Source organism: Budorcas taxicolor, chromosome 14, assembly GCF_023091745.1.
Source record: "Budorcas taxicolor isolate Tak-1 chromosome 14, Takin1.1, whole genome shotgun sequence".
NCBI classification, from domain to species: Eukaryota; Metazoa; Chordata; class Mammalia; order Artiodactyla; family Bovidae; genus Budorcas; species Budorcas taxicolor.
The window spans coordinates 36,106,713-36,134,146 of record NC_068923.1 but is presented as its reverse complement, the minus strand read 5'-3'; the positions used below and the strand labels follow the sequence as shown (position 1 = coordinate 36,134,146).

Genomic DNA, 27,434 nt, shown 5'->3' with positions numbered 1-27,434 from the left:
GGTTGGGAGACTGGCTGGTCATGGGGGAGTACTTTCTGTACCTTCAGAAGCACAGTATCTGTCTCTCGGCTGTCTCATTCCCAGAGCCCCCGGACACCGGCAGGCAGAGGCTCTGTCCACAGCAGTCCTGGTGGCCTGAGGGGGGGGCCTCTGGGCAAATGACATGGACACTCCATCTTCCCCTGGGGCTCCTTGGGCCTTACCTTTTCCAGCCCAGAGATTCTGGTTTCTGCAGACCAGCAGTCACTGCTGGAGGGAACCCCAGCAACGTGTTCTTGGAGAAGAGGGGGGTCAAGAAGGGGACTGAAGCTGTGGGACCCCAGGAGGTAACAGAGGCTGCCACAGGGGGATTTGGTGAGGGGAAGGGGCCAGAGGTGAGGACACAGAGGGACAGATGCCTGGGGATCTTCCAGCAGTTCTGGGAGCACACAAAGTGAGGAAATGCACTTGTGATCATAGGAGGAACCCAGGGAGGCCGGGATGGGAATCGGCCAAAAAGCGGAAAGAAGACACAAGTTTTAAAAGCATCCATGAGGTTAATTACCATAGGATGGTCGGAGTTAAATAGAGAATGAGGGGCATAAATAAATCAGGATATCTGTCTCAGGCAGCAGCGTGACGGATGATGGGGAGAGGGGTTGTAAACCAGCCTGACCATCCAGTCTTGTCATCTCAGGACCCACGCACAGTCTCCCAGGATGGGCAGCTCCAACATCCCTGCATCCCTCTGACCTGCAAAGGGGGAGGAGGAGAAGGATGGAGGGACGAGAATCTGGGAGCACCTCCAAGATGGGGTGGGGGCCCTGATGCTGCTCCATGCTACCCTCCATCTGCCATGTGGGGACTTTCATCCATGAAATTGGGATCTGGCTCCCCCAGGACCACCCCACACCTCCCCTCCAACCCCACCACTCCCGAGGCCCAACCCAGCTGTGGAGCAGACTTTCCTCAGTGGAGGCTGGTTATCCTCACTTGCTCTCACCCTCCTCCCTCTGCCCCTATCAGCCCCCATGACTCTGGAACAAAGGCTCCATTAAGATGAATGAAGTAATTACTACATGTTCATTTTTGTACAATATACTTGCACAATACCAGCTTTTATGTTGTTACATAGCTGGTAACCGAAAAATCTCGAATTCCCCACTCCACCCGCCCCCCACCCCCACCATGGTTTGCCTCAATAACCCAAGAGTCTCCCGTTATTTCCTGTTGTCACTCAGTTGTGTCCAACTCTTTGTGACCCCATGGACCATAGCTCGCCAGGCACCTCTGTCCATGGGATTCTCCAGGCAAGAATACTGGAGTGGGTCGCCACGCCCTCCTCCAGGGGAGCTTCTGGACCCAAGGATCGAACCCTTGTCTATTATCTCTCCTGCACTGGCAGGTGGGTTCTTTACCACTGGTGCCACCTGGGAGGATAGCATGGGGATTTCAATAAAGAAGTTAAGGAGCTCTGCAAGAATGATATTTAAAACAAAACAAAAAAACTGGCAATGGAAGCATAGTCGTATCCTAAGTGTCACAGTGTATGTTTACACGCAGTTGAATGACTTATTGATCTTGAGTTACTTGGACACTAAGTGTTTTAACAGGTGGTCCTGGAAAGAGGCAGAGCCATAGAGAGCAGGTCATGGTTTTCAGTGAAAGGCAGGTTCTGGGCAGTTGAAATGTAAGGTCTAATGGCAGAGATCTGGCTTCAAATAAAACCTAAGTGACGAAGTATAACCTGAGCAAATATTGTCAGCTACAGAAAGTTGGCCACTGTACCAACTGTCACAGGACTTGGGGGAGGGGAGGGGCAGTCCCAGCAGATGGAAAAGCCAACAGGGCCTCGGGTGGCCAGAGTCAGTGGTTGAGGGTCTACACAAAGGCTCAGAGTGCAGAAGACTCCTGGGAACTTATGAAACAGGACCCAGACTCCCCCTCTTCACAAGGCTTTAAAGGATGGAAAGGGGTTTTCCCATAGAGCTATTGAGTGAGGCAGCCTCAATTGGAAATCTTAGGAAAGACCAGAGAAATCCTCCTCTTGTTAGTTCCAAGGGGCTTCTGAAGGGCCAGGCATTCACAAAACAGTGGCTTTCCCTCCCAAGCCTATCACGTCAACTTCAGAGACCAGCAGAAGCATTCTGCTGACAGAAGGTTGATAGTATGGGTAAGTCTATATAAAATGAAGCATTGGTAGAGAGAGAGAGAGAAAAGATGGGTCCTGTTTTGTGTTGTTTCAAAGACTGAAAAAGTCCCATTTCAGTAACTTCAAAAATCACAGTTCTCAGATTTATCAAGACTGTACATCACATGTTCTTCCATAAAGCAGAGTCATTCTGTATTCTGGCGTTCGATTCTTTTTACTGTTGATCCAGAACATAAGTCACTTGAGAAATATTTGAAGGCCTGTTCTGTCTTAGCATACATATTATCTTTCAAAAATTATTGTTTCTTCTCACATACACTTCTGTTCTCTTACTTTTATCCAAACCTACATAGCAATGTCTCCTAAACTCAAGTAATCATAAGAATCTCCTGAAAGTGTTAGTTGCTCAGTCATGTCCAACTCTTTGTGACCCCATGGACTGTAGCCCGGCAGGCTCCTCTGTCCATGGGATTCTCCAGGCAAGAATATTGGAGTGGGTTGCCAATTCCTTCTCCAGGGGATCTTCCCGACCCAGGGATGGAACCTGCATCTCCTGCACTATAGGCAGAGTCTTTACCATCCCAGCCATGAGGGAAGTCCCACGAATCCCCTGAGTTCTTCTTAAAAGCACAAATCCAGAGGCCCATCTCCCAGATGTTCTTATTCTCTAGTCCTCCAGCAGGTCCAGGAGTGAGATTTGTAGATGGTTCCCTGGGTGAATTTAGGCAGAATTGGAGGAGCACTGTGATAGTCATTGTTGAATTAAACAAAAGATGCTTTGTCTACCTCATCCTTTTGGAAAAGAAACACATATTTTCTTGATCACAAAGCTATGGCCACTGGCAAGGATGTGCTCTTTCTTTACTGTAAGTCTTTGAAACCCAGTAATTATTTCCCTTATATCACTGGGCCTAGAAAATTCTGCTTGGTAAGAAAGATGCTTGACAGCGATTCTTGCTGTGAGCTCAGCCATTCCAGTCTTCTGCTCCTGTGCCCTTGGGAAGAGGAGAATGCACAAACAGACACAGAGAGCAACACCTTCCCAGGCTCCCCTCATAAACGTGCTCCCATAAAAAGCTGTTTCACAAGGTCCCAGTAAAGACACAGATCAAAGCCAGTCAGTGGCAGGTGGATTTGGGCTTTATTAGGTCTAGTGATGTACTCTCTTCACCTCTCTGGACAAGGGACTAGGTAATTCTTTTCAGAGTTGGCACTGTGGTCTTGGTTCATGAATACCTTTCTGTGTAGCAAAATCAAAAAATAAGAAATTCAGTTTCAATTAATCAAACCAAGACAGAGTGCCTGCCATATGGATTTTCAGGCTGTTTCACATTTCTAACTCTCTCTTCTCCTAATAAGAGATTCCAACTAATAAAAACTCGGCATAGATTGTATCACAATCAAAATGGTGGCAGAAGGGAGAGTTTGTAAGGAACTGGAAACATAAATGAAGGAACTGCAAACAAATACAAATATACATTAGCTGTGCCTTGGCAAACATTTCTTAAGAAATTTCAGACATTTGCATTTTTGAAAGAAAATGTGAGAGAGTAATATGGAAACATACATTACCATATGCAAAATAGATAGCCAGTGAAAATTTACTATATGATGCAGGGAGCTCAAATCTGATGCTCTGTGACAACCTAGACGGGTGGGATGGGGTGGGAAGCAGGAGCAGGGTTCAAGAGGGAGGGGACATATATACCTGTAGCTGATTCATGTTGATGTATGGCAGAAACTAACACAATATTGTAAAGCAATTATCCTCCAATTGAAAAAAATTTTTAAAGATTGTCAGTTAACATAAAGCAAAGCGCTACCTTTTCCAGATGATGCTAACTTCCTTTTTTGGGCGTATATCTAGATGTGCTCACTCTTGGGGGAAAAAAAAAAACAGAAACTGAAATAAACTGAGCTGAACAGGGGTCACAATTCCTGTGAAACTGTACTTTTTCAATTGTACATTGAAAGTACAATTAACTCATCAGCTTAGGAGTTCAGGGACCTGGTGGAGCAAAGAGAGAGTAGTTCAAGGTTTTGATCCGATGTCCTAAACTTGTACATGGAATCATAACTGAGTGTTTAGATTTCTGGTTTCCCATGAAGATCAAGAAAGAGATTTATGTATCCTGTCACCTAGCATAAATCTGGTACTCCCCATATGTAAGTCAAATATATAATAACTGACATTAATTGAATATTTGCTAGGAGCTAGATTCTGTGTAAATGACTCTAAGTTACATTATTTCATTTAGCCCTCCCAACAACTCTATAAACTTTCATTATTATTATTTCCATTTTATAGATGTGAAAACTGAGGCTTAGCAAAGTTAAGTAACTTAGTCACACAGTTAATAAGCATTGTCTGTCACTTACTTGTCATCTACCTAGGAAGTGGTAGAACAAGGTTTCAAGCCCCAGGAACTTGACCCTAGTCTCCAAACTCCTGATCATTTCTGTCTCCTCCTTATATATAAGCAACACCAGGAATTTAATTTCTCCATTTTTAAAAACTTAAAAAAAAAAGATCCCATTTAAAAATAAGAGGATTGATGAGGACAGGTCTGTTGAACTAGTGGGCTGTCTTGGGAAAATGTTCACTTCCAACTTGGGGTCTTATTCTTACTGTTGGCTTCTTTCAATCACTGAAGACAGGCTTCCCTGGTGGCAAAGAATCCACCAGCAATGCAGGAGCCACAGTAGACAAGGTTTAATCCCTGAGTCAGGAAGATCCCCGGGAGGAGGGCTTGGCAACACACTCCAGCATTCTTGCCTGGAGAATCCCATGGACAGAGAAGCCTGGTGGGCTACAGTCTACAGGGTCACAGAGCTGGCCATGACTAAAGCAACTTAGCATGCATGCATGCAATCACTGAGGATTAGTCCTAAAAGATGACACTGTGAAAGTGCTGCACTCAATATGCCAAAAAATTTGGAAAACTCAGCAGTGGTCACAGGACTGGAAAAGGTCAGTTTTCATTCCAATTCCAAAGAAAGGCAATGCCAAAGAATGCTCAAACTACTGCACAATTGTACTCATCTCACATGCTAATAAAGTAATGCTCAAAATTCTGCAAGCCAGGCTTCTGCCATATGTGAACCGTGAACTTCCAGATGTTCAAGCTTGTTTTAGAAAAGGCAGAGGAACCAGAGATCAAATTGCCAACATCCGATGGATCATGGAAAAAGCAAGAGAGTTCCAGAAAAACATTGATTTCTGCTTTATTGACTATGCCAAAGCCTTTGACTGTGTAGATCACAATAAACTGTGGAAATTTCTGAAAGAGATGGGAATCCCAGACCACCTGACTTGCCTCTTGAGAAACCTGTACGCAGGTCAGGAAGCAACAGTTAGAACTGGACATGGAACAACAGACTGGTTCCAAATAGGAAAAGGAGTAGGTCCAGGCTGTATATTGTCACCCTGCTGATTTAACTTATATGCAGAGTACATCATGAGAAACACTGGGCTGGAAGAAGCACAAGCTGGAATCAAGATTGCCAGGAGAAATATCAATAACCTCAGATATGCAGATGATACCACCCTTATGGCAGAAAGTGAAGAGGAACTAAAAAGCCTCTTGATGAAAGTGAATGAGTAGAGTGAAAAAGTTGGCTTAAAGCTCAACATTTCAGAAAACAAAGATCATGGCATCTGGCCCCATCACTTCATGGCAAATAGATGGGGAAACGGTGGAAACAGTGTCAGACTTTATTTTTCTGGGCTCCAAAATCACTGCAGATGGTGATTGCAGCCATGAAACTAAAAGACACTTACTCCTTGGAAGAAAAGTTACGACCAACCTAGACAGCACATTAACAAGCAGAGACATTACTTTGTCAACTAAGGTCCATCTAGTCAAGGCCATGGCTTTTCCAGTGGTCATGTATGGATGTGAGAGTTGGACTGTGAAGAAGGCTGAGCGCCAAAGAATCGATGCTTTTGAACTGTGGTGTTGGAGAAGACTCTTGAGAGTCCCTTGGACTGCAAGGAGATCCAACCAGTCCATCCTGAAGGAGATCAGTCCTGGGTGTTCATTGGAAGGACTGATGTTGAAGCTGAAACTCCAATACTTTGGCCACCTGATGTGGAGAGCTGACTCATTGGAAAAGACCCTGATGCTGGGAAAGATTGAGGGCAGGAGGAGACGGGGACGACAGAGGATGAGATGGTTGGATGGCATCACCAAGTCAATAGACATGGGTTTGGGTAGACTCCGGGAGTTGGTAATGGACAGGGAGGCCTGGTGTGCTGCGGTTCATGGGGTCACAAAAAGTCAGACACGACTGAGCGACTGAGCTGAATACCTTTTGGCTTCTTTTAATCATTGAAGATTAGTTTTGACAAATTGTGGGTGATTAAAAAGTCTTAAAGAGTTGTAAGTTGCTTTTTTTTTAAAGGGAAATCAGTAGATACTTTCTCAATAAAATCAATCCCCATCATTAAAAAGTAAAATCATGAATAAATCAAATCAAACTGATTTTGTGGTTAAAGGCTAGAAGTCTAAGACAATAAATGTGACTATTTCTCATTAAACACTATTCAATGACTTTAAAAGGAGGTTAGTTGCAAGTGATGTTCCATGGATTCAATTCCAGGTATAACTTAAGTACATACAGTCCCATGAGTGAATCCAGACCCAAGTGTCTATTTCAATATCTGCATTTCTGAAACAAAATTAATAGCATTCCTTTAACAGATTATTTCTACACTTCCAAAAATCTATGCTGGCACCAGGGAAAAGTTTGAATTTTTATCTTCATTGGAAAAGGCAAAAAGCAGATACACACACACATTGCAGAAAGCTCTTAAATTTCCACATAGACACAGAAAAATTCAATTTGTTTTTGTGAAAGAGATGGCTTTTAGAATTAATTTGACTTTAGAAAGCAAGGCAATGTTTATAGCTAATGGGAAATGAAGCTCCTAGAAATGTTTCACAGGGCCTCCCTTGCAACTCATGATCCATCACAGGATCTTTTCACTGGAGATCTGGTCTTACTCTTTCCATGCTTCTGTGCCGACCATGGAATGAATAAACACACTGAATTACCTGGGATCTGAAAAACATACAACATCTCCAGAGACATATGGAAAATAACAGCCTCAAGGTCTATCTGAAATGTGTTTTTGCTTAATAGAATTTTTTTAATGTTATTATCTCTAAAGTAGAATTCTTAGGTCACATTTTAGCAGTGAAAACAAGATTTTGATAGCCTAGATTCCTGGGGTGGTGGGGAGCAGACTGCTCATCCCCGTTTACATGTCTAACAAGGTCTCCACAACCACTTCCCATTCACAGGCTCATGTTCTGAGAGCTCTGAGAATCCCCAAATTCAGGTAAACAACTTCAGTGTGTATTTCCCCCCAACGTTTAGTTTTTCCATGTGCTTACTATTACCCTAGTCCGTCCCAGCTGCCATAACAAAAACACTACAACAGCGTGCATGCACCCGGCGTCTCCTACATCTCCTGCATTGGCAGGCAGGTTCTCTACCACCAGCACCCCCTGGGAAGCTTATAAAGAGCAGAAGCTTATTTCTCACAGTTCTGCAGGCTGTAAGTCCACGATCAGGGTGACAGCACAGTTGGATAGATTGCAAGCAGACTTCATCTGGTGTCCCCACTCAGTCCAAGGGGCTAACAAGTTTGCTGAAGTGAAGGATTTTTGTTTTTTAAGGCACTAATCCCATTCATGAGGGCTCCACCCTCACTATGTAAGAATCTCCCAAATGTCCCACCTGGTGCTTCCCTGGTGGCTCAGTGGTGAAGAATCCGCCTGCCAATGCAGGAGACCTGGGTTCGATCCCTGGGTAGGGAAGATCCCAGAGAGAACGGAATGGCTACCCACTCCAGTATTTTTGCCTGGGAAATCCCATGGACAGAGGAGCCTGGCAAGCTATGTAGTCCATGGGGTCACGAAAGAGTTGGACATGAGTTAGTGACTAAAGAATGCAATACAAAAGGTCCCATCTACAAATACCAGCACCTTTGGGGGTCAGAATTGTAACATATTTAACATATGAACTTAACATGTTAAAATTTGAATTTAACATTTTAACATATGAATGAATTTGCAGGGAAACAGACTTTCAGACCATAGCAACTATGTTTCCTTAGCACCCATCACCATCAATATGGAATATTTTTATTTTTCTGTCCTTGACACAGGGCTTCTCCCACTAGATAAGAGACCCTGAGTGTCAGGACTTGGGGGTATGATGCTGCGGTGTCTACATCCTTGCATTGAAAACACTGCAGCTAGTGAGTGATTCATGTCCTTGCTGTAGAGTAGTTACAGGCAAGCCATTGTCCTATAATCCATGAGCCTCTGGGTTGAAACTGAGAATATCAAATTCATCAATGCCAAGGTTTTCTGTACTACACTGGGCATGACACATACATTCTCTCAGACATACCCAAATATTCTCTATGGATTAGGAACTGTGTTATATAAATGCCATCTTAAGAGGGAAAAAAAAGCACAACTAAGAGGGTTTATCTTTTATCCTAATTACTTCTTTAGTAATCATAGCTCATATAATTGCTTGTTCCCTAGATACTGGCCACTTATGACTACATAATTACTGATTACAAATATAACAGTCTATTATTTCATTACTATTATTATCTTAATCTAGGGAACATAATTTCCTTTAAGAAAAGCAGGATATATCCTGGAGCACATTGGAGGGTGAAAAAAGTCTACACTTTGTATAAAAGAATTCACAGTTGTTTATCTCAGATGGATCACCCCATTTCAATTTTTAAAGGCAAAGCTTGTTTTTAGATTCTTAAAGATATTGTCATTGTTTTGGCTTAATTAAGAACTTGTTAAGGTAAATGGGGGGTCCACATAAATAAAATTAGCAGTTTTGTTATGAGGGTCGAATGTGTGCGTATACTGATTTTTGCATTATTCAGAGAGGAGAAATAGTCCATGGGTCACCAGGATGAGAAAACTGGAACTCAGTTGAAATGTGAACAACGTAGGGGTTAGCAGGCACTGACCTTCAGAGCAGTGGGAAATCCAAGTATAAATTACAGTCAACCCCACACCCCCGTACGTACCCACAGTTCCTCTGGACACACAATCCTGCAGCCAGGGACTCAACAAACTGCAGACCGTGTATTGTAGTCTCTACTACTGAAAAAAAATCTGTGTACAAGTGGAGCCTCCCCAGTTCAAACCCGTGTGGTTCAAGGACCAACTGCATTGAGCTTGCAGTTTGTTTTTATCAGATTCTTTGGGATAAACTGGATGTCTAGAACTTTTGAGAGAGATACCCTTTTGATGTAAATATGAAGCATTTCTCAAAAAAAAAAAAGAATGTAGTAATTACTAACCATTTTTTGATGATTAGCTTCATGCTTTGTTTCCATTAACAACCTCATTGGCTTTTTTGAGCTTAAGAAGTTCACAAGAGGGTTTCCCTGGTGGCTAGATGGTAAAGAATCCACCTGCCAATGCAGGGGACATGGGTTTGACCCCTGATCCAGGAACATCCCACATGCCCTGGAGCAGCTAAGCCCTTGGGCCACAACTACTGAGCCTGCAGGCTGCAACTACTGAAGCCTGTGTGCCCAGAGCCCGAGCTCTGCAACAAGGGAAAGCCCTGCACCCTCAGCTAAAGAAAACCCTTGCAGCAACAAAGAGCCAGCATAGCTAAAATAAAGAAATAAAATTAGAATTATAAAAAAGAAGTTCCTAAGAACTCAAAAATTACTTGACTGCACGACAGCTTTGGGTGGGCAAAGACAGCAGAGAGTTAACTGTCAGTCAGCCTCCCTAGGTGGAATCAAACTCTTACTCTCTCTTCTGGGAAACTGCTACCATCCATTAATAAGTTCATAATCTGTTATTTCAGCTACAGACATGATGCATGCAGTTCCGTAACCAGAACCACATATTTTAACCAGGCACTTTTCATCTAACCACAGAAAGTGATGGCAGACGCTTAAGAGTCCAGAGTTCCAAAATTTCAGATAATACTTAAATAGTTACAACTGCTTTTCATAAAAAACTCACCCAGGTCCATTCCTATTACTCTAAATATAATCCTGATGGGTGTGCTAGCAAGGAATTTTATTAGCTGCTAAATCACCCCACAATTTTTAAAAGGTAATTCAAATTGTGTTTATTTTCTGTTTGTATGCAAACAGAAAACTCAGATATGAAAAATAGCTTCTTGAAAGGAAGCTGGATGTAAAAGAAGTTAAGGAAGAACAAAACAGTAGAAAGTAACCTTTCAACAGGAATTATTGCCTCAGTGTCACTAGGTAGAAGTGGGATTTCTAAATTCAAAAGTATCAATACTAAAAACATGACTCTAGGTCATTTAGATAGTGATAGATGGGTTTTGCAAATGAGACTGCTTCAAGATGTAAAAACAGGATTCCCATATTTCTCTGACCCCTTTTTATCAAACTGCTGCTGCTGCTGCTAAGTTACTCCAGTCGTGTCTGACTCTGTGTGACCCCATAGACGGCAGCCCACCAGGCTCCCCCATCCCTGGGATTCTCCAGGCAAGAACACTGGAGTGGGTTGCCATTTCCTTCTCCAATGCATGAAAGTGAAAAGTGAAAGTGAAGCTGCTCAGTCGTGCCAACTCTTAGCGACCCCATGGACTGCAGCCTACCAGGCTTCTCCGTCCATGGGATTTTCCAGGCAAGAGTATTGGAGTGGGGTGCCATTGCCTTCTCCATTCATCAAGCTAAGCTATTTCAAAATAAATAAATATGCTTTGTGTCACTGCTTACCAGTACAATGTCTCAGATCAGCTTATATGCAAAACTATTGCTTATGTCTTCTTTTTACAACTTTAAACTGAATCTCAAATGATACAAGATTAGATGAATTATAACTAATGATTGGCATTCATTGCTGAATATTAACATTTGATAATATTAATATTCAAGTAATAGTGATAATTCTACCTTTGGGGAGTTAAGAAATCCTTCAGTTTTATATTCCTACATTGTTTCTAATAACGATTTATCCCTAAAAAAAGGAAAAATAGAAGTATTCCTGAGAAGGTTTCTATTATCTTAACACAACAGACATCTGAATAGAAGACAGAAGAGGTAAGGTTAATGCTGGAGAAATATTGCTTTGGAGACTGTAAAAGTGAGTGATGTTTACCACTCACTGAGATCATCATCAGCTTTGTTTAACACATACTCAACAGTGTTGTCTAACATGGCTCAGAGATTTAAAAGTAGTATTTCCTTTTTAAAAGCACCAGTGTAATTGTACACAGAAAAGATACACACGAATATATTGTACTAATCATACTATATTCATATCAATTTTAAAATTTTGATAATTAGACCAAGATTATGTAAGGTGTTAGCGGTGGGGAATTCCAGGTGGAGGGTATATACCAGGATGCACTTTACTATCTTTGCAACTCTTGTGTATGTCTAAAATGATTTTTTAAGCAAAACTTTAAAATATATTTGTAAGTTACTCAAGGATTTCTGACCCCTTTCAAGCTGTTGTATAGCAGCTTGAAACAGTCACAGAATTGGAGGGTCTTCAGGTGTAAGAAAATTAAACAGAAGAGTAACAGGTGCATTCAGCACTAAACAGGCATTCAGTCCCTTGTGTCTGCAAGGACTTGTGACCAGCAGGCTGTGTGCAGAAGAAACTGCACTGCAATATTGATTCATGAATAGCCTTGGGCTTGAAAAGATCATAAATCTTTACTATTTATGATCAACAAAAACAAATACATCACATCTTTGATGTTTACATCAACAGAAACAAGCAATTTTAACTCAATATAATGTGTTGGAAATCAGGAGAGCAGAGCAATTAATTCTATCTGGAGGAGTTCACAGAAGATTCATGGAGGAGAGGGGAGAAATTTTAAGCTAGTTGGGCCTAAAATTGTCTGCTGAGGGCGGAAATCCTTCTTTCCTTTCTGCCCTCATTTCTTTAATGTACACCTCTCCTTCTCCAAGAGATCGATAACCCCCAAGTCCTCTTCATCCTTCTTCATTCTGCTTCTTTCTCCTTCCCTTTCTCCCAAAAGTCTAGGTCCTTATCCACTGGCATGGATGCACTGGGTTCCTAATAGGTTTCCCTGCCTCTCAACCTTCATACAAGGTGTCCCTCTGGAAGGGACAGGATCCTCATTCATTCCAAAAATGTATATCAGGTGTCTACTACCTGTCAGGGAGTGGGCCTTTAGCTAACTTAAAACATTTCAATAAAAATCCCCAGTAAATGAATGGAATGGAAGGAAGACAGAAAAGAAGTAAAGGAAGCAAAGGAGAAAGAAAAGCTAAGGGTCAGAGAAGGAGGTACAGAGCTCATGGAAAAGTCATCAGAGTAACCCACATATAGGACATGGTGGGGGCGGGCAGGAGATGACGCTGCTGAAGAGTCTAGGACCAGAATGAAATGTGTGGAGAGAAAGAAATAACAATTTAAAACCCAGCCATTGAATCCCCACAAAGAATAATCTGAAGACTATACGTGTTTATTTGACAATCAGACCTAAGTACTAGAAGAAAACCACGGGAAGCCAGAGTAGGGATGATGAACAAGATGTGGTCCTTTTCCTTGGAAATGCAAATTGATTCCATTGAGACAAAGTAAGAATGTGGGTCTATTCATAGAAGACCTGCCAATAGGACTCTAAGTCCAAATCCACTTTAAGGTTTGTGTTCAAAGGGTTCATCGATCAACTTGCATTGATATCGTCAAAGGACAACATCCTTCATCAATATTACTCTTTAGTAAGTTTGTTGTGATCATGTCAGGCGGCTTCTCGTTATTTGAGAGAAAATCGAATCTCTCTTTTATAGACAGGAAAGCCTGAAAAGGGAGAAACAATTACACAAAAGCACATGATATTTTTGTACAAATATGCACAGTTATACTTCAAAATGACTCTGAAATTCGTTTGGCCACATTGACAACCGTGAGGTATCACAGCACGCAAAATGCATAGGGAATGAATTTCCTCTTAAAGCAGACAGGTAGCATCCTTTAGAGCTCTGAAATTTGCATATTCATTTTCCTTACTAAAGACTTCAGTATACCAGCTGCACGTCCATCTAATTCATGCTCACTCACATACAGGTGCAATCACACACCACTGCACCCCGTCGAGTCTGCAAAGATAATCTCTGATGGATTAACGATCAACACATACTAATACATGCGTCATCGTTGGCGGCCTTCATAAAGCAACTTCTGAGTCATGAATCTTTCCAACTATCCCATCTAAGATGATTTAGTTCATTTGAACTAGTATTTAATTCAAATAGAAACGTTTATAATCCATGTGTTGGCATCAAGATATAGCTCATTATGCATATAATTATAATAATATTGTGTTCAAACACGCCTGCACAAGAAGAATGACTATAATCAAGGCCTTCTGGGATAACATTGGATAATTCTAGTTTCTCTAGAAGAGGAAGAAACTCTCCTATAAATGCTTCTCGGAAATTTCCTGGTTAAAATATGATCATAGTTAAGTTAGTTACAAGTAATTTTTATTATCAGATGGTATTAATGGAAAGAGCACAAAAGACAAATAAAAAAGGGTGAAGTGGGGAGACTTCCTCCAGCAATGCATTACAGCAGACACAATTTGTTGTTTATTACAGTCTGTCCTGTACCACCGCCCTAGTCCAAGAAGCCAAAGAAAAGCTGTGCGATTACCTAGGCAACAAAAATAGACTCACAGATTTTCCAGTGAAAAATGCAGAGAATAAATACCCTACCTTAAGTTACCTGGGACTTTGACATTTGTAGATCTGCATGGAAACCTGAAACTTACTTCCTCAATTTTTACCAAAAGTCGATTAATAAGTCAGAGTTTTAAAAAGAAATCATTTTTAGGCTAGTAATCTCTTTTTTTTAAAACTTTAAACTTCTAATTTTGTATCCAGGTTTATCCAATTAATAATGTTGTGATAGTGTCAGGTGGACAGTGAAAGGACTCGACCATACATATACAGGTATCTATTCTCCCCCAACTCCCCTCCCCTCCAGGCTGCCACATAACATTGAGCAGCGTTCCACAGGTTATACAATAGGGCGTTGTTGGTTATCCATTTTTTAAATATAGCAGAGTGTATATGACCTTCCCAAAGTCCCTAACTATCCCTTCCCCCTGAATCTTTTTCTGTTTTGTAAGTTCATTTGCATCATTTCTTTTAAGATTCCACATAAAAGGGATGTCATGTGATGTTCCTCCTTCTCTGTCTGACTTACTTCACTGAGTGCGACACTCTCTAGGTCCGTCCGTGTTGCTGGAAATGGTAGTATTTCCTGATTTTTAATAGCTGAGTAATACTCCATTGTATACATGTACTACACCTTTCTAATCATCAGCAGCACAGCTCAAAGGCAATTAACAGGTAGGAATCCACGGATGGATAGCAATCTGAAAATGAGAGAGTTGACTTGTTTCAGGGGCAAAACACTACCCATCTTGCGAAAACTGGTGAACCTCAGGACTGAAAGAGATTTTTGAGAAGTCTTGCGTATCACTGGCATACAGCAGGCCCTCAGTCAGTGCAGGGTAAATGAGTTGAAGAATTCCTCAGGCTTTTGTCATTAGACAGGGCTGTACTTAAGCCATCAGGAAAGTGGATCTCTTTCATTTTTAAGTTTCTAAGGTAGACATTCCAAACATTGTTTGATAATGGAATTTTCAGTTAACATGGCCAGGAATTTTTCTATTGACAAGCTCCAATATTCTATTCCTGTATAACAACCTTCAGTCCCATGATTTCTAGCTCAGCCTGCTGTGCTGAACTTGCTTGCTCTTATCTAATTTTTCAAAGAAAATGAAGAATCTGTTCTCACTATTCTTCACAGTTCCCTGAAACTCAGATAAATCCTCTTTCTTTACCATACTCCACTCACAAGAAGAAAAAAGTGAACGTTCTGAATTCTTCATTACTTAGAAGAATTATTGTTGTTGTTTAGTTACTAACTCGTGTCCGACTGTGTGTGATCCCATGGACTGTAGCCAGTCAGTCTCCTCTGTCCATGGGATTCTCCTGGCAAGAATACTGGAGTGGGTTGCCATGCCCTCCTCCAGGGGATCTTCCCGACCCAGGGATCCAACCCGCATCTCCTGCCTTGCAGGTGGATTCTTTACCACTGAGCCACCTGGGAAGCCCTACTTAGAAGAACAGGGCTGGATTATCCTGTGGAGGAGGCTAAGACCCTTGGGACCATGATAAGAACCAGTAGCCTGAACCAATAGGACAGCTATTTTCACATTTGTAGACCAAAACTGTTAGAAATGACAGAGTTCTAAAAAGCTTTTTATGTTTCCTAGTATTTTTATTAATATTGTATTGTAGTTAATTAATAATGTTATGTTATTTTCAGGTGTACAACAAAGCGAGTTACTTCTACATATACATGTGTCTATTCTTTTTCAGATTATTTTCCCATTTAGGTTATTAAAGAGTATTGAGCAGAGTTTCCTGTACTGCATGGTACATCCTTGTCAGTCATCTATTTTAGAGATACCAGTATGTACAGTCTGCATGTTGTATATGAGGAAACAAAGGTCCAAAGAAACATGATTAATTTTCCAAGGTCACATTGGCAAATGAGAATCCAGCCAGGGCTAGAACGCAGGTTCTCCAGTGGTTTGCAGGGTTGTCTTCTACCACAGGACACAGACCCTGGCAGGATATTTCACCAGGACGACACGTCAGCATCTGACAGAAGAAACCCTCTGCCCGCTGGAGTTGGGAGATGTGTTAGCAATGATGCTCATAGTTGTTTTAGCCTTGGGAATTCAGCTAGGAGTTGGGAAAGTGCTTCCTAGGTCTGGAGTGTAGCTGGCACCCAGGATTCCTGGGACAGGTGAGTTCTCAGAAGACTGGCATAAACTCAGGAGCTGGAACTTTGTCAGCAATGGTAACAGGGAGCCATAGAGGAATTGGGATCAGGAGATAGGCAGGGCCACATCTGGTGTTTCAGCAGATGGCTGTACATTGTGAAAGGGCCCAGGAGGTTCCAAAACAAACTGTAGCCTCAGATTTCTGATTTCTCTCTGCTTCTGGCCAAGTAGAAGTTTGTGTTAGGAAGAGGGCCTACACAAAAAATGATTATAGTAGTAATGAAAATAATAACTTGTTTGTCTGTGATACTCTCACTTTTCTGATGTTCCATAATTTGACTTTGTCCCCATCGCAACCCCAAGAGGCAGGAAGGGGCAGACCTGCCATCTCTGTGGGCTTCCCGGCTGGAGCTCATGGTAAAGAACCCTGTGTGGACATCATATCTGTTAAAAATCTGCTTTCAAGGGATGAATAACATAATGAGAAATGCAAAGCAAACCAGAGCAAATGGAAGCCCACAGCAGCTGTGCTGCAACACCAAATCCTCTTGGAAAGAAGCAGGGTGACATTTCTAACTTCAGAACAGTGACATCTCCTGGGTCAGTGTCAGTGAACACTGCCTACAAGGGATGACAAAGAGAACACGTCTCTTCTCAGTGGGAGGAATGGGCTGGGACTCACCCGCCTGCTGGCAGTGACCCCAGAGCTAACTCAAGGCAGGTTCAAAGCCACAGGAGATCAGGCAGAATCAGCTTTTGGAGGAGTGTGTCTGGGAGGAAAGAGATTCAGGGGTGGGTACAAGATCCTTTTCCTGCTGATTGCTTTTTCGTGCTCAGAGGCTGACTGCATCCACTGTGCTGGTCATGACCCCTGAGTGGGTGCCTTACTAAACTATGTTTTTAGGCATATTTTTCTTTTATTGAAGTATTGTTGATTTACTGTGTTGTGTCCATATAGTCAAAGCTATGGCTTTTCCAGTAGTCAAATACCAATGTGAGTGTTGGAACATAAAGAAGGCTGAGCACCAAAGAATTGATGCTTTTGAACTGTGGTGCTGGAGAACACTCTTGAAAGTCCCTTGGACTGCAAGGAGATCAAACCAGTCAATCCTAAAGGAAATCAACCCTGAATATTTATTGGAAGGACTGATGCTGAAGTTGAAGCTCCAATACTTTGGCCACCTGATCCAAAGAGCCAACTCATTGAAAAAGTCCTTGATGCTTGGAAAGATTGAGAGCAGCAGGAGAAAGAGGCGACAGAGGATGAGATGGTTGGATGGCATCATGGACTCAATGAACATGAGTTTGAACAAACTCCAGGAGATAGTGAAGGACAGGGAAACCTGGCATGCAGCAGTCCATGTGGTCACCAAGAATTGAACATGACTTAGCAACTGAACAAAGTTAATTTACAATCTTGTGTTAGTTACTGCTGTATAGCAAAGTGATTCACATATGTATATATACATATATTCATATATATATATACATATACATTCTTTTAAAAATACTCTTTTCCATTATGGTTTCTCTTAGGATACTGAATACAGTTCTCTGTTCTGTACAGTAGGACCTTGTTGTTTATCCATTCTCTAAGTAAAACTTACATTGCTAACCCCAAGTTCCCACTCCATCCCTCCCCCAACCCCCCATCCTTGGCAACCACCAATCTGTTCTCTATGTCCCTGATTCTGTTTCTGTTTCACAGTTAGGTTGTTTCATGTCATATTTTAGGTTCCACATGCAAGTGATAATATATGGTATTTGTCTCTCTCTTTCTGACTTACTTTACTTAGCATTATAGTCTGCAGTTGCATCCACGTTGATGCAAATGGCATTATTTCATTCCTGTTTATGGCTGAATAGTGTTCCATTGCATATATGTACCATATCTTCTTTATCAATTTATCTGTTGATGCACATTTAGGTTGTCTCCATGTCTTGGTCATTGTAAATAGTGCTGCTATGAACATAAGGGTGCATTTATCTTTTTGAATTATCATTTTCTGCAGATATATGCCCAGGGGTGGGAGTGCCAGATCATTAACCATCCTTTCAAATGTGAGAGATAGTCAAGGAGAAGTATGTTGAATTACGTTTTTGAAGGGTAGACCATTGACATTGGTGGATTTAACATTTCTGCTTGTGGTTGTTTGAAAATTATTAGGCAGTTACATCTGTCATTTTATAATTTTGGCTGAGCACAAACTTGCCTTGTGGACCCTGAGATGGATGTTGGCGTGCAAATGTAAGAGAGTTAAAGAGTGAGGTAACTGACCGAGCCACTACCATCATCCTGACTCGTGAGTCCCACGACAACAGCACATCATTATTTACGTGTGAAAGGAAATAATAGAAAGTAGGAGAAAATTTCAATAGATGCCAAAAATATAGTAAGGTGTGCTGTGAACAGGAAACACAGGATTCTCAATGGAAATAAACTCAGATCAAAGTCCACCCTTCTGGGAAATTTCAGTATTTACAAAGGTCTAGGGAGAAGACCCTTCTGAATGCCAGTATCCATCAAAATAATAGATTTCTTTCAGAAATAATGGTTTCATGCACTGTTTCCAGACCTGGAAGACAATCAGAATGAATTAGGAGGCTTTCCTACATGTGCATACAGACACTCACACGCCAGTTCCCCATCCTAACCACAGCCGAGACTCTGCATTTAAGCGTGTCTCTTCCAGAGGCAGTGGTCCAAGGACTGAGCGCAGGAGGCAGAACTGGGAAAGCCTGATCCAGAGTGAACCTTTTTGGTCATGAGAGCTGTGTAGGTGGAGATGCTAATCCCCAACTCAGGATGCTACATTTAGAAAAAGCATACTTTTGGGCTCCATGTAAACTGACACAACATAAGTAATGTAAGCCAGAGATCAACATTAGTGGCAGTGCACAATGTATCCTTTCATTTTGACAACATAGACCTGTGCTTTGTCACAGGACACCTACATCTCTATGATTTACCTAATTAGGTGACTTAGAGGATGTGTGCTTATCTCAAGTTTACAAGGGAGTCTCAACACATTTGTGGAGTAAGGAGAGAAAAAGGTCTCCCATTTATTCGATGTTAAGGATTTCATTCTCTAGCATATGAAGTGGAGAAGGCAATGGCAACCCACTCCAGTGCTCTTGCTTGGAAAATCCCATGAATGGAGGAGCCTCATAGGCTGCAGTCCATGGGGTTGCTAGGAGTTGGACATGACTGAGCAACTTCACTTTCACTTTTTACTTTCATGCATTGCAGAAGGCAATGGCAACCCACTCCAGGGTTCTGGCCTGGAGAATCCCAGGGACGGGGGAACCTGGTGGGCTGCCGTCTCTGGGGTCGCACAGAGTCGGACACGACTGAAGCGACTTAGCAGCAGCAGCAGCATATGAAGTGACTATTGAGAGATTTAACCTCTTTGCCCTAATTATAGTAACTCATAGAGTGCTTAGTCACTTCAGTCATGTCCAACTCTTTGCAACCCTATGCACTGTAGCCCACCAGGCTCCTCTGTCCATGCAAGAATATTGGAATGAGTTGCCATATGCTCCTCCAGGAGATCTTCCTGACTTAGGGATCAAACCTGCATTTCCAGCATTGCAGGCTGATTCTTTACCGCTGAACCACCGGGGAAGACTTCCAAACTTAAACGTGCACTTTCCCTAAACTTAAGAACTACTCTCATAATTGATACATGCTTATTTTATTATTTGTTTTGAATATTTGTACATACTGGGTATGTGATTTCTTATTTCAAGGGGGTGACTCAAAGGCAGATCACTTTATATAAATAGAACCTCAAAGAAAGCTCAATCAAGCAAAATGCTCTATTTCTGTTCTGACACCACTGATGCTCTTTGATGTCTCTATTTCCATGACAAAGGCTTAGCCATTAAGAAAGCTGAAATGCTGAATATGATGCTTTCTTCATGGATCAAGCATTCAGACATAACCCTGAACATAAAGTGCCTTAAAAAGATTTCTTTCTTAAAAAAAATTTTTTTTTGGAGTACAGATGATTTATAACATTGTGTTAGCTTCAGGTGTACAGCAAAGTGAATTAGTTCTATGTATATGCACTCTTTTTCAGATTCTGTTCCCATATGGGTCATAGGGGCTTACCTGCCAATGCAAGAGATGTTAGAGATGCAGGTTTGATCCCTGGATCAGGAAGATCCCCTGGAGGAGGGCGTGGCAACCCCCACTCCAGTATCCTTGCCTGGAGAATCCTGTGGACAGAGGAGCCTGGGGGGTTACGGTCCATAGGGTCACACAGAGTCAGACATGACTGCAGCGACTTGACAGGCAGGCATATGTCATTACAGACTTTCCTGGGCTATACAGTAGGTCCTTATTATTTACCTGTTTTATACGTAGTAATGGGTATGTTTCAATTCCAATCTCCCTCTTTATTCCCCCTCCCCTCCTCTCATCCCCTGCCTCCCTCCACACACAAAAGACTTCTTGAATCATTGAATGGCCAAGCATAAATCTTGATTATTTCAGCAGGATTTTTTAATAATAAAACTGGACATTTAAAAAATTAGTCAGCTTTCTTTGACCCAGTAGCAGCATCTCTTACCCATATTTCCAAGCCTTTGGAAGCTAGAGCTTATATTCTTCTTATACTATTCATAATCTGCCCAAACTGACTCCATAGCAACCACAATACTGGATACAAAACTGCCTTCTGACAAAGCCAATTTCTATTATAGCTTTGAGTTACAAGCCTAAGCTGCTTATTAAAACATCTTAAAAAGCCTCTTCAACCATCAGGTAGAATTTTGGTTTTAAATTTCTAATCGTTCACAGCAGACCACCGTGGTCTGGGTTTTCTGAGATAGATCATGCATGTTCAAAATGCTATCTATGGGTGTATTCCGAGCTGAAGGTGATGTGTTTTATTACCTGTTGTTTTGAATTATATGGGCTTCCCTGGTGGCTCAGATGGTAAAGAATCTGCCTGACATGCAGGAGACACAGGTACGTTATCTGGTTTGTAAAGATCCCCTAGACAAGGAAATGGCAACCCACTACGGTATTCTTGCCTGGAGAATCCCACGGACAGAGAAGCCTGGCCAGCTACAGTCCAGGGGGTCACAAAACGTAGGACACGACTGAACAATTGGGCTTCCCTGGTGGCTCAGATGGTAAAGAATCTGCCTGCAATTCAGGAGACCTGGGTTTGATCCCCAAAGTTTCCTAATGAAATTACTTTTTCCAAGTCACCACTGAAAGGAACGTGGACTTGGTCACATCTCTCTGATTGTCTTCTCATCTGAGTAGGAACCAAAGGCTCCCAGTAGATCCTGGAGGACAGTCTGTGACACACACACAATTGGCCTGCCTCTGGTCCCTCTGTGTGAGAGCCTTCTGGCACTGCTGCATCAGCCCCATCACAAACCTCCTGAATGACAAGCAATCCCTGAATTATCTTAAGTAGTGTATGATTATCCTGTCAACTGGAGAAGATTCGTGACCATCACCACTCCATCCGGATGATACACAAAGTGATCAACCTCAGTCTTCAAATCTTTACCTTGTACTGTCCAGCACCTCATGATGAGGATGGATGGAGGGTTATAGGAATTAACCTAAAGTCACTGGATGGTCACTTCATTTTCTTTTTCTTGAATACAGTGTTCAGTTAGACATTTAATGTGCTGTGCTAAGTCACTTCAGTCGTATCTGACTCTTTGCAACACTGTGGACTGTAGTCTGCCAGGTTTCTCTGTCCCTGGGATTCTCCAGGCAAGAATATTGGAATGGGTTGTCATGCCCTCCTCCAGGTGCTCTTCCAGACCCAGAGATCGAACTCAAGTCTCTTATGTCTCCTGCAATGGCAGAGGGTTCTTCACTGTTAGCGTCAGTAGGGAGGCCCCTATGTATCATAGTATTCAGAGCAGAGGGAAGCACTGGACACTCAGAGATATACAGGTGGTCTCCACGATTCTGCTCTAATGCAAGCAACACCCTTGTGTTCTTTGGAAGGAGTTCAATGCAGGATACAAAGAAACCTGCTTTATACTTCTCTTAGGTGGATGTAAGAGCCATTTATACTGTTGCCTGTACTGGAAATAGAAACTGACCTATAAAAGTCAGGTGGCTCGATATCTTAGGATGATGGGTTTATGCAAGAAATCTATAGGTCATTTTTTTCAGACATTTTTTCTGATATGAAAAAGTAAAACTGACATTCAATATATATATACACTGCCCATTTGGAACAGAGAAGCGACTGTTAGAGTGGGGCCGGTATGTGATTCAGACTTATTACATTAGTCTGATTTTTGAACAATGGAAATATATTACCTATTTTAAAACAAATGTTTTTAAACCTCTAAAGTTGTCTCCTATTATCTTCATTTTAGAGACTAGGAAACCGAGGCAGAGAAAAAGTGAGTCACCACTCAAGACTCTGATCCTATAAGAAAAGGGAACTGCTGAAGGATTTTAAGAACTGGGTGTATGTATGCTATAAAGATATGGGTGGGGACAGAGGGAAGAATGAAGTGGATGCGCTGCAAATGGAGACCAGGAGGCCAGCCAGGGAGCAAGGATAGTGGTTCAGATGAGGGGGACTGAGGACCTGAATTCAGAAGGACAGAGGGAGAACAGGGCATGTAGGTCAGGCTGACAGAAGGCAACATAGCTGACCTTGTTACTTGATGGGCAGGTGATGGGAAGGAAGAGTGACGGGAATTCCTGGGTTTGGACTGTAGCATGAGTGAATTTGTAGTGTCCCAGACAGAGAGAGGGAAAGCAAAGCAATGATCTGATGAAGAGCTTGGTCCCACCAGCCGGCTATGCAGGAATACAAGTCAGGGCTGGAAATAAAGAATGGGTAGCCTCAGTGGTGACCAGGGAAAATGATCAGCAGGTGTATGTGAAAGTGAAGTAGCTCAGTTGTGTCCGACTGTTTGCAACCCCATGGATTTTAGCCTACCAGGCTCTTCCCTTCATATGATTCTCCAGGCAAGAATACTGGAGTGGGTTGCCGTTTCCTTCTCTAGGGGATCTTCCCAACCCAGGGATCGAACCTGGGTCTCCCGCATTGCAGGCAGACGCTTTAACCTCTGAGCCACCAGGGAAGCGGGTGAAAGGATGCAGCAAGCCTAGGGAGTAAGACTGTTGTCCCATTTTGCAGATGGACCTATGGAGACCCTGAGCTCCTGAGAGACTTTCAGAAGCTCTAGATTAATATCAGATGGAATTCCAGCCTAGGCTCCTCTGGCCCCAGCCCCATTTTCTCTTCCCTCTGCTTGCACTGCCTTCCATCCAATGCTGGAACAGATGCTGCATTCGTGTTCCATCAAATGCCTCACAAATAAACTTCAGCATTGTTGTTCTTGTTTAGTCGCTCAGTCATGTCTGACTCTTTCCAACCCCATGAACTGTAGCCCACCAGGATCCTCTGTCCATGGGATTCTCCAGGCAAGAATACTGGAGTGGGTTGCCATTTCCTCCTCCAGGGGGATCTTCCCAACCCAGGGATCAAACTCATGTCTCCTGCATTGGCAGATGGATTCTTTACCATTGAGCTACCAGGGAAGCCAACATTGAGCATCAGCACCTCAAAAATATTCTTTAATTCTTCAGAAATATAGTTCTATTTTATACAACTACTGGAATCCATCTTCACTATTTCCTGAGCTGTTTTTCCATCATGTACATATTTTGATCCATTTTTTGCATTTAACTGAAGAACTATAATCTATGAAGTAAATATATTATCCATTTTCAGTTAATACTAAATTCTAGAAGGCATCTTGTGCCAAATGCACCACAGAAGACTTGATGGACAATTATTAGGTGGCCCTGCCAGAAAGCAGAGTTCACTGCTCAAGAAGAAAAGGTTGAGAGACTCTGACCTTCTGAGGTCTGACAGGAAAGCTACGAGCTGATCCTCACCCTCTGCTGAGGCCAAACACAGCAAAGACAATAGATAGGATGATTATTTATTGACAAGATGACATTGACTGGGGCATCACCAGAACCATCCTTCATCCCGACTCCAGCTCATCTACTTGACAGACACAGCCAAGTACACACTTTGAGACGTATATACATTTTCCCAGCCACCCATTCATTTTGCTCAAAGTGATGCCCAAAGTCACTTCTGAGTGCATCCTACTTGATCCTGAGTGGGACAGATAGACAAGGAACAAAAGTAAAAAGGGTCCCGACTCATTTTATTTGTACTTAGAAAAAAGGAATGGAACTCAGTCATTTGCAGTGACAGAGATGGACCTAGAGTCTGTCATACAGAGTGAAGTAGGTCAGAGAGAGAAAAGCAAAACAGCATACACTAGTGCATACATATAGAATCTAGGAAAATGGTGCTGATGAACCTATTTGCAGGGCAGGAACAGACACACTAATGTAGAGAATAAACTTATGGACACAGTGGGAGAAGAAGTGGGGGCGATGAATTGAGAGTAGCATTGACATATATACATTCAGTTCAGTTCAGTCGCTCAGCTGGGTCCCACTCTTTGCATCCATGGGCTGCAGCATTCCAGGCTTCTCTGTCCATCACCAACTTCCAGAGCTTGCTCATGTCACTGAGTCAGTGATGCCATCCAACCATCTCATCCTCTGTCATACCCTTCTCCTCCTGCCTTCAATCTTTCCCAGCATCAGGGTCTTTAATGAGTCAGTTCTTCAAATCAGGTGGCCAAAGTATTGGAGCTTCTGCTTCAGCATCTGTCCTTCCAATGAATATTCAGGACTGATTTCCTTTAGGATTGACTGGTTTGATCTTCCTGCAGTCCAAAGGTCTCTCAAGAATCTTCTCCAACACCACAGTGCAAAAGCATCAATTCTTTCGCACTCAACTTTCTTTATGGTCCAACTTTCATATCCATACATGACTACTGGAAAAACCATAGCTTTGACTAGACAGATCTTTGTCAGCAAAGTAATGTCTCTGCCTTTTGATATGCTGTCTAGGTTGGTCATAACTTTTCTTCCAAGGAGCAAGCGTCTTTTAATTTCATGGCTGCAGTCATCATCTGCAGTGATTTTGGAGCCCAAGAAAATAAAGTCTGTCACTGTTTCCATTGTTTCCCCCATCTATTTGCCATTAAGTTATAGGACTGGATGCCATGATTTTATTTTTTTGAATGTTGAGTTTTAAGCCAGCTTTTTCACCCTCCTCTTTCACTTTCATCAAGAGGCTCTTCAGGTTCTTCACTTTCTGCCATAAGGGTGGTATCATCTGCATATCTGAGGTTATTGCTATGTCTCAGCAATCTTTATTCCAGTTTGTGTTACATCCAGCCCAGCAATTAGCATGACATACTCTGCATAGAAGTTAAATAAGCAGGGTGACAATATACAGCCTTGACATACTCCTTACCCAATCTGGAACCAGTTCATTGTTCCATGTTCAGTTCTGACTGTTGTTTCTTGACCTGCATAAAGATTTCTCAGGAGGCAGGTAAGGTGGCTTGGTATTCCCATCTCTTGAAGAATTTTCCAGTTTGTTGTGATCCACACAGTCAAAGGCTTTAGCATAGTCAATGAATACATACATTACCACATATAAAACAGCCAGTGGGAAGCTGCTGTGTAGCACAGAAGCTCACCTAGTGGTCTTTGATGACCTAGAGAGGCGGGATGTGTGGGTGGGAAGGAGGTTCAAGGGGGAGGGGATTTGTGTATACTTATGGTTGATTCACACTGTTGTACGGCAGAAACTAACACACCATCCAAACAACAAAGTAGTTCCTTTTTCTCAGACATACAGGCACTGATATCATATTTTCCCACAAATCGATCTGATTCTCCACTACCATATCTTATAAGCTTTCAGATGAAGAGATGAAGATTTAGGTCATTTTGAAATGCCTCTTCCCTGACCCTGATGTGATACCAAAATTAATTGTCAACATCTAGAATTTAGCAGATGTTTGGTAGATTATTTTCAGTTTTTGACTTTCCTTTCTTTTTGAAACACACATCAAGATATCTGCAAGTTTCCTACTGCCAAACTTTTATATAAACTCAGACAAAAATACCTTATTTTCTGGTACTGATGATTAATGTTTTATAACATTAAGAAAATTAAAAATACATAATTGTCATGAATACTAATGGTGCATAATATGGATGAAGGTCATTACATGGTCAAGTAAAGGTCTTAATATAGCTGGCATCTTGATGATGAACCCCAGTCCTCTTTTGTCTTCCTGTACACCGATTCATTAATACACCTCTAACATGTCATTAGTCTCACATTGAAAGGTTCTTATACATTAGCACTCTAATTTCAAATAAAGACCAGTTAAGCAATGTTGTGTCTTCATCCAGGAAGGAACTATGGGGAAAATAAGCAGAGTGCATTTTCATTGTCTCACCTTCTATGCAACTGGACCATCCCACTGGCCAGAGCTGCCCCACTTTCTCTGTGCCATAATTTCACAGATTTTTGCCTCTGACAAGAAATGAACACCTGGGCTCTGGATGAATTCAAAGGACTGACCGACCCTGAGCACCAGCCCTGAAGGACACTGGAGGGGCAGCGGTGAGTCAGGAAATCATCTCTGGGGATATGAAAAGGAAAATACCCCACTTCTGGGTGAGAAAAAATGGCCCTCATTATCAACCTGATCAAGGAGATCAAACCAATCAATCTTAAAGGAAATCAACCCTGAATTGGAAGAACTGATGCTGAAGCTAAAGCTCCAATTCTTTGCTCTCCTGATGCAATGAGCTGATTCATTGGAAAAGACCTGATGTTAGGAAAGATTGAGGGAAAGAGAAGAGGGTGACAGAGGATGAGATGGTTGGATGGCATCACCGACTCAATGGACATGAATTTGAGCAAACTCCGGGCTATAGTGAAGGACAGAGAAGCCTGGCATGTTGTAGTCCATGGGGTGGAAAAGTCAGACACGACTTAGCAACTGAACATTTACGACATTGTGCTAATAGCTATGGAGAACACCCAGATAAATCTCTGTCCTCAAGGTACTCATATTTCACTCTTTTAGAGATCAATGACCAAAACATGAATAGAAGTTTTTTGTAGCCTGGATCTTTGAACATATGAGAGATATTTCTCTTCCAGGGTCATTTCCCCTACCCGCCCACCAGGAGGGCAGAAGAAAGTCAGGGAGAGGAGGTAGGGGAAGAGGGCTGGGTCCCTGTGCCCAGGAATGCAAGGGAGGTGTTGAGGGTGGCCTGTTAGCCATGGTCGGGGTGAGCCCCTGCAGGGCTGGTCTGGGACTGTGTCCTGGTCAGCAGAGAGCACAGGAGTCTCAGGGGTTCTTCCCTGATGGCTCAGACAGTAAAGAATCTGTCTGCAATGCAGGAGAGCTGGGCTTGATCCCTGGGCTAGGAAGATTCCCTGGAGAAGGAAATGATAACCCATTCCAGTATTCCTGCCTGGGTAATCCCATGGACAGAGGAGCCTGACAGTTGCAAAGAGTCAGACATGACTGTGTGAGTAACACCTTCACCTTTCAGGGGTCA

At 42.3% G+C, this 27,434-nt stretch overlaps 1 protein-coding gene and 1 non-coding gene across 2 annotated transcripts in view; both read right to left on the bottom strand.

Annotated features, from left to right (window-relative positions):
* The window catches only part of XKR4 (XK related 4), a 308,792-nt gene that overhangs the window by 227,407 nt on the left and 53,951 nt on the right, over window positions 1–27,434 (bottom strand). The gene's annotated exons all lie outside the window — the stretch shown is intronic.
* Window positions 22,976–23,047, bottom strand: TRNAC-GCA (transfer RNA cysteine (anticodon GCA)). Its single transcript has one exon. It is a non-coding gene; the product is annotated as a tRNA-Cys (tRNA).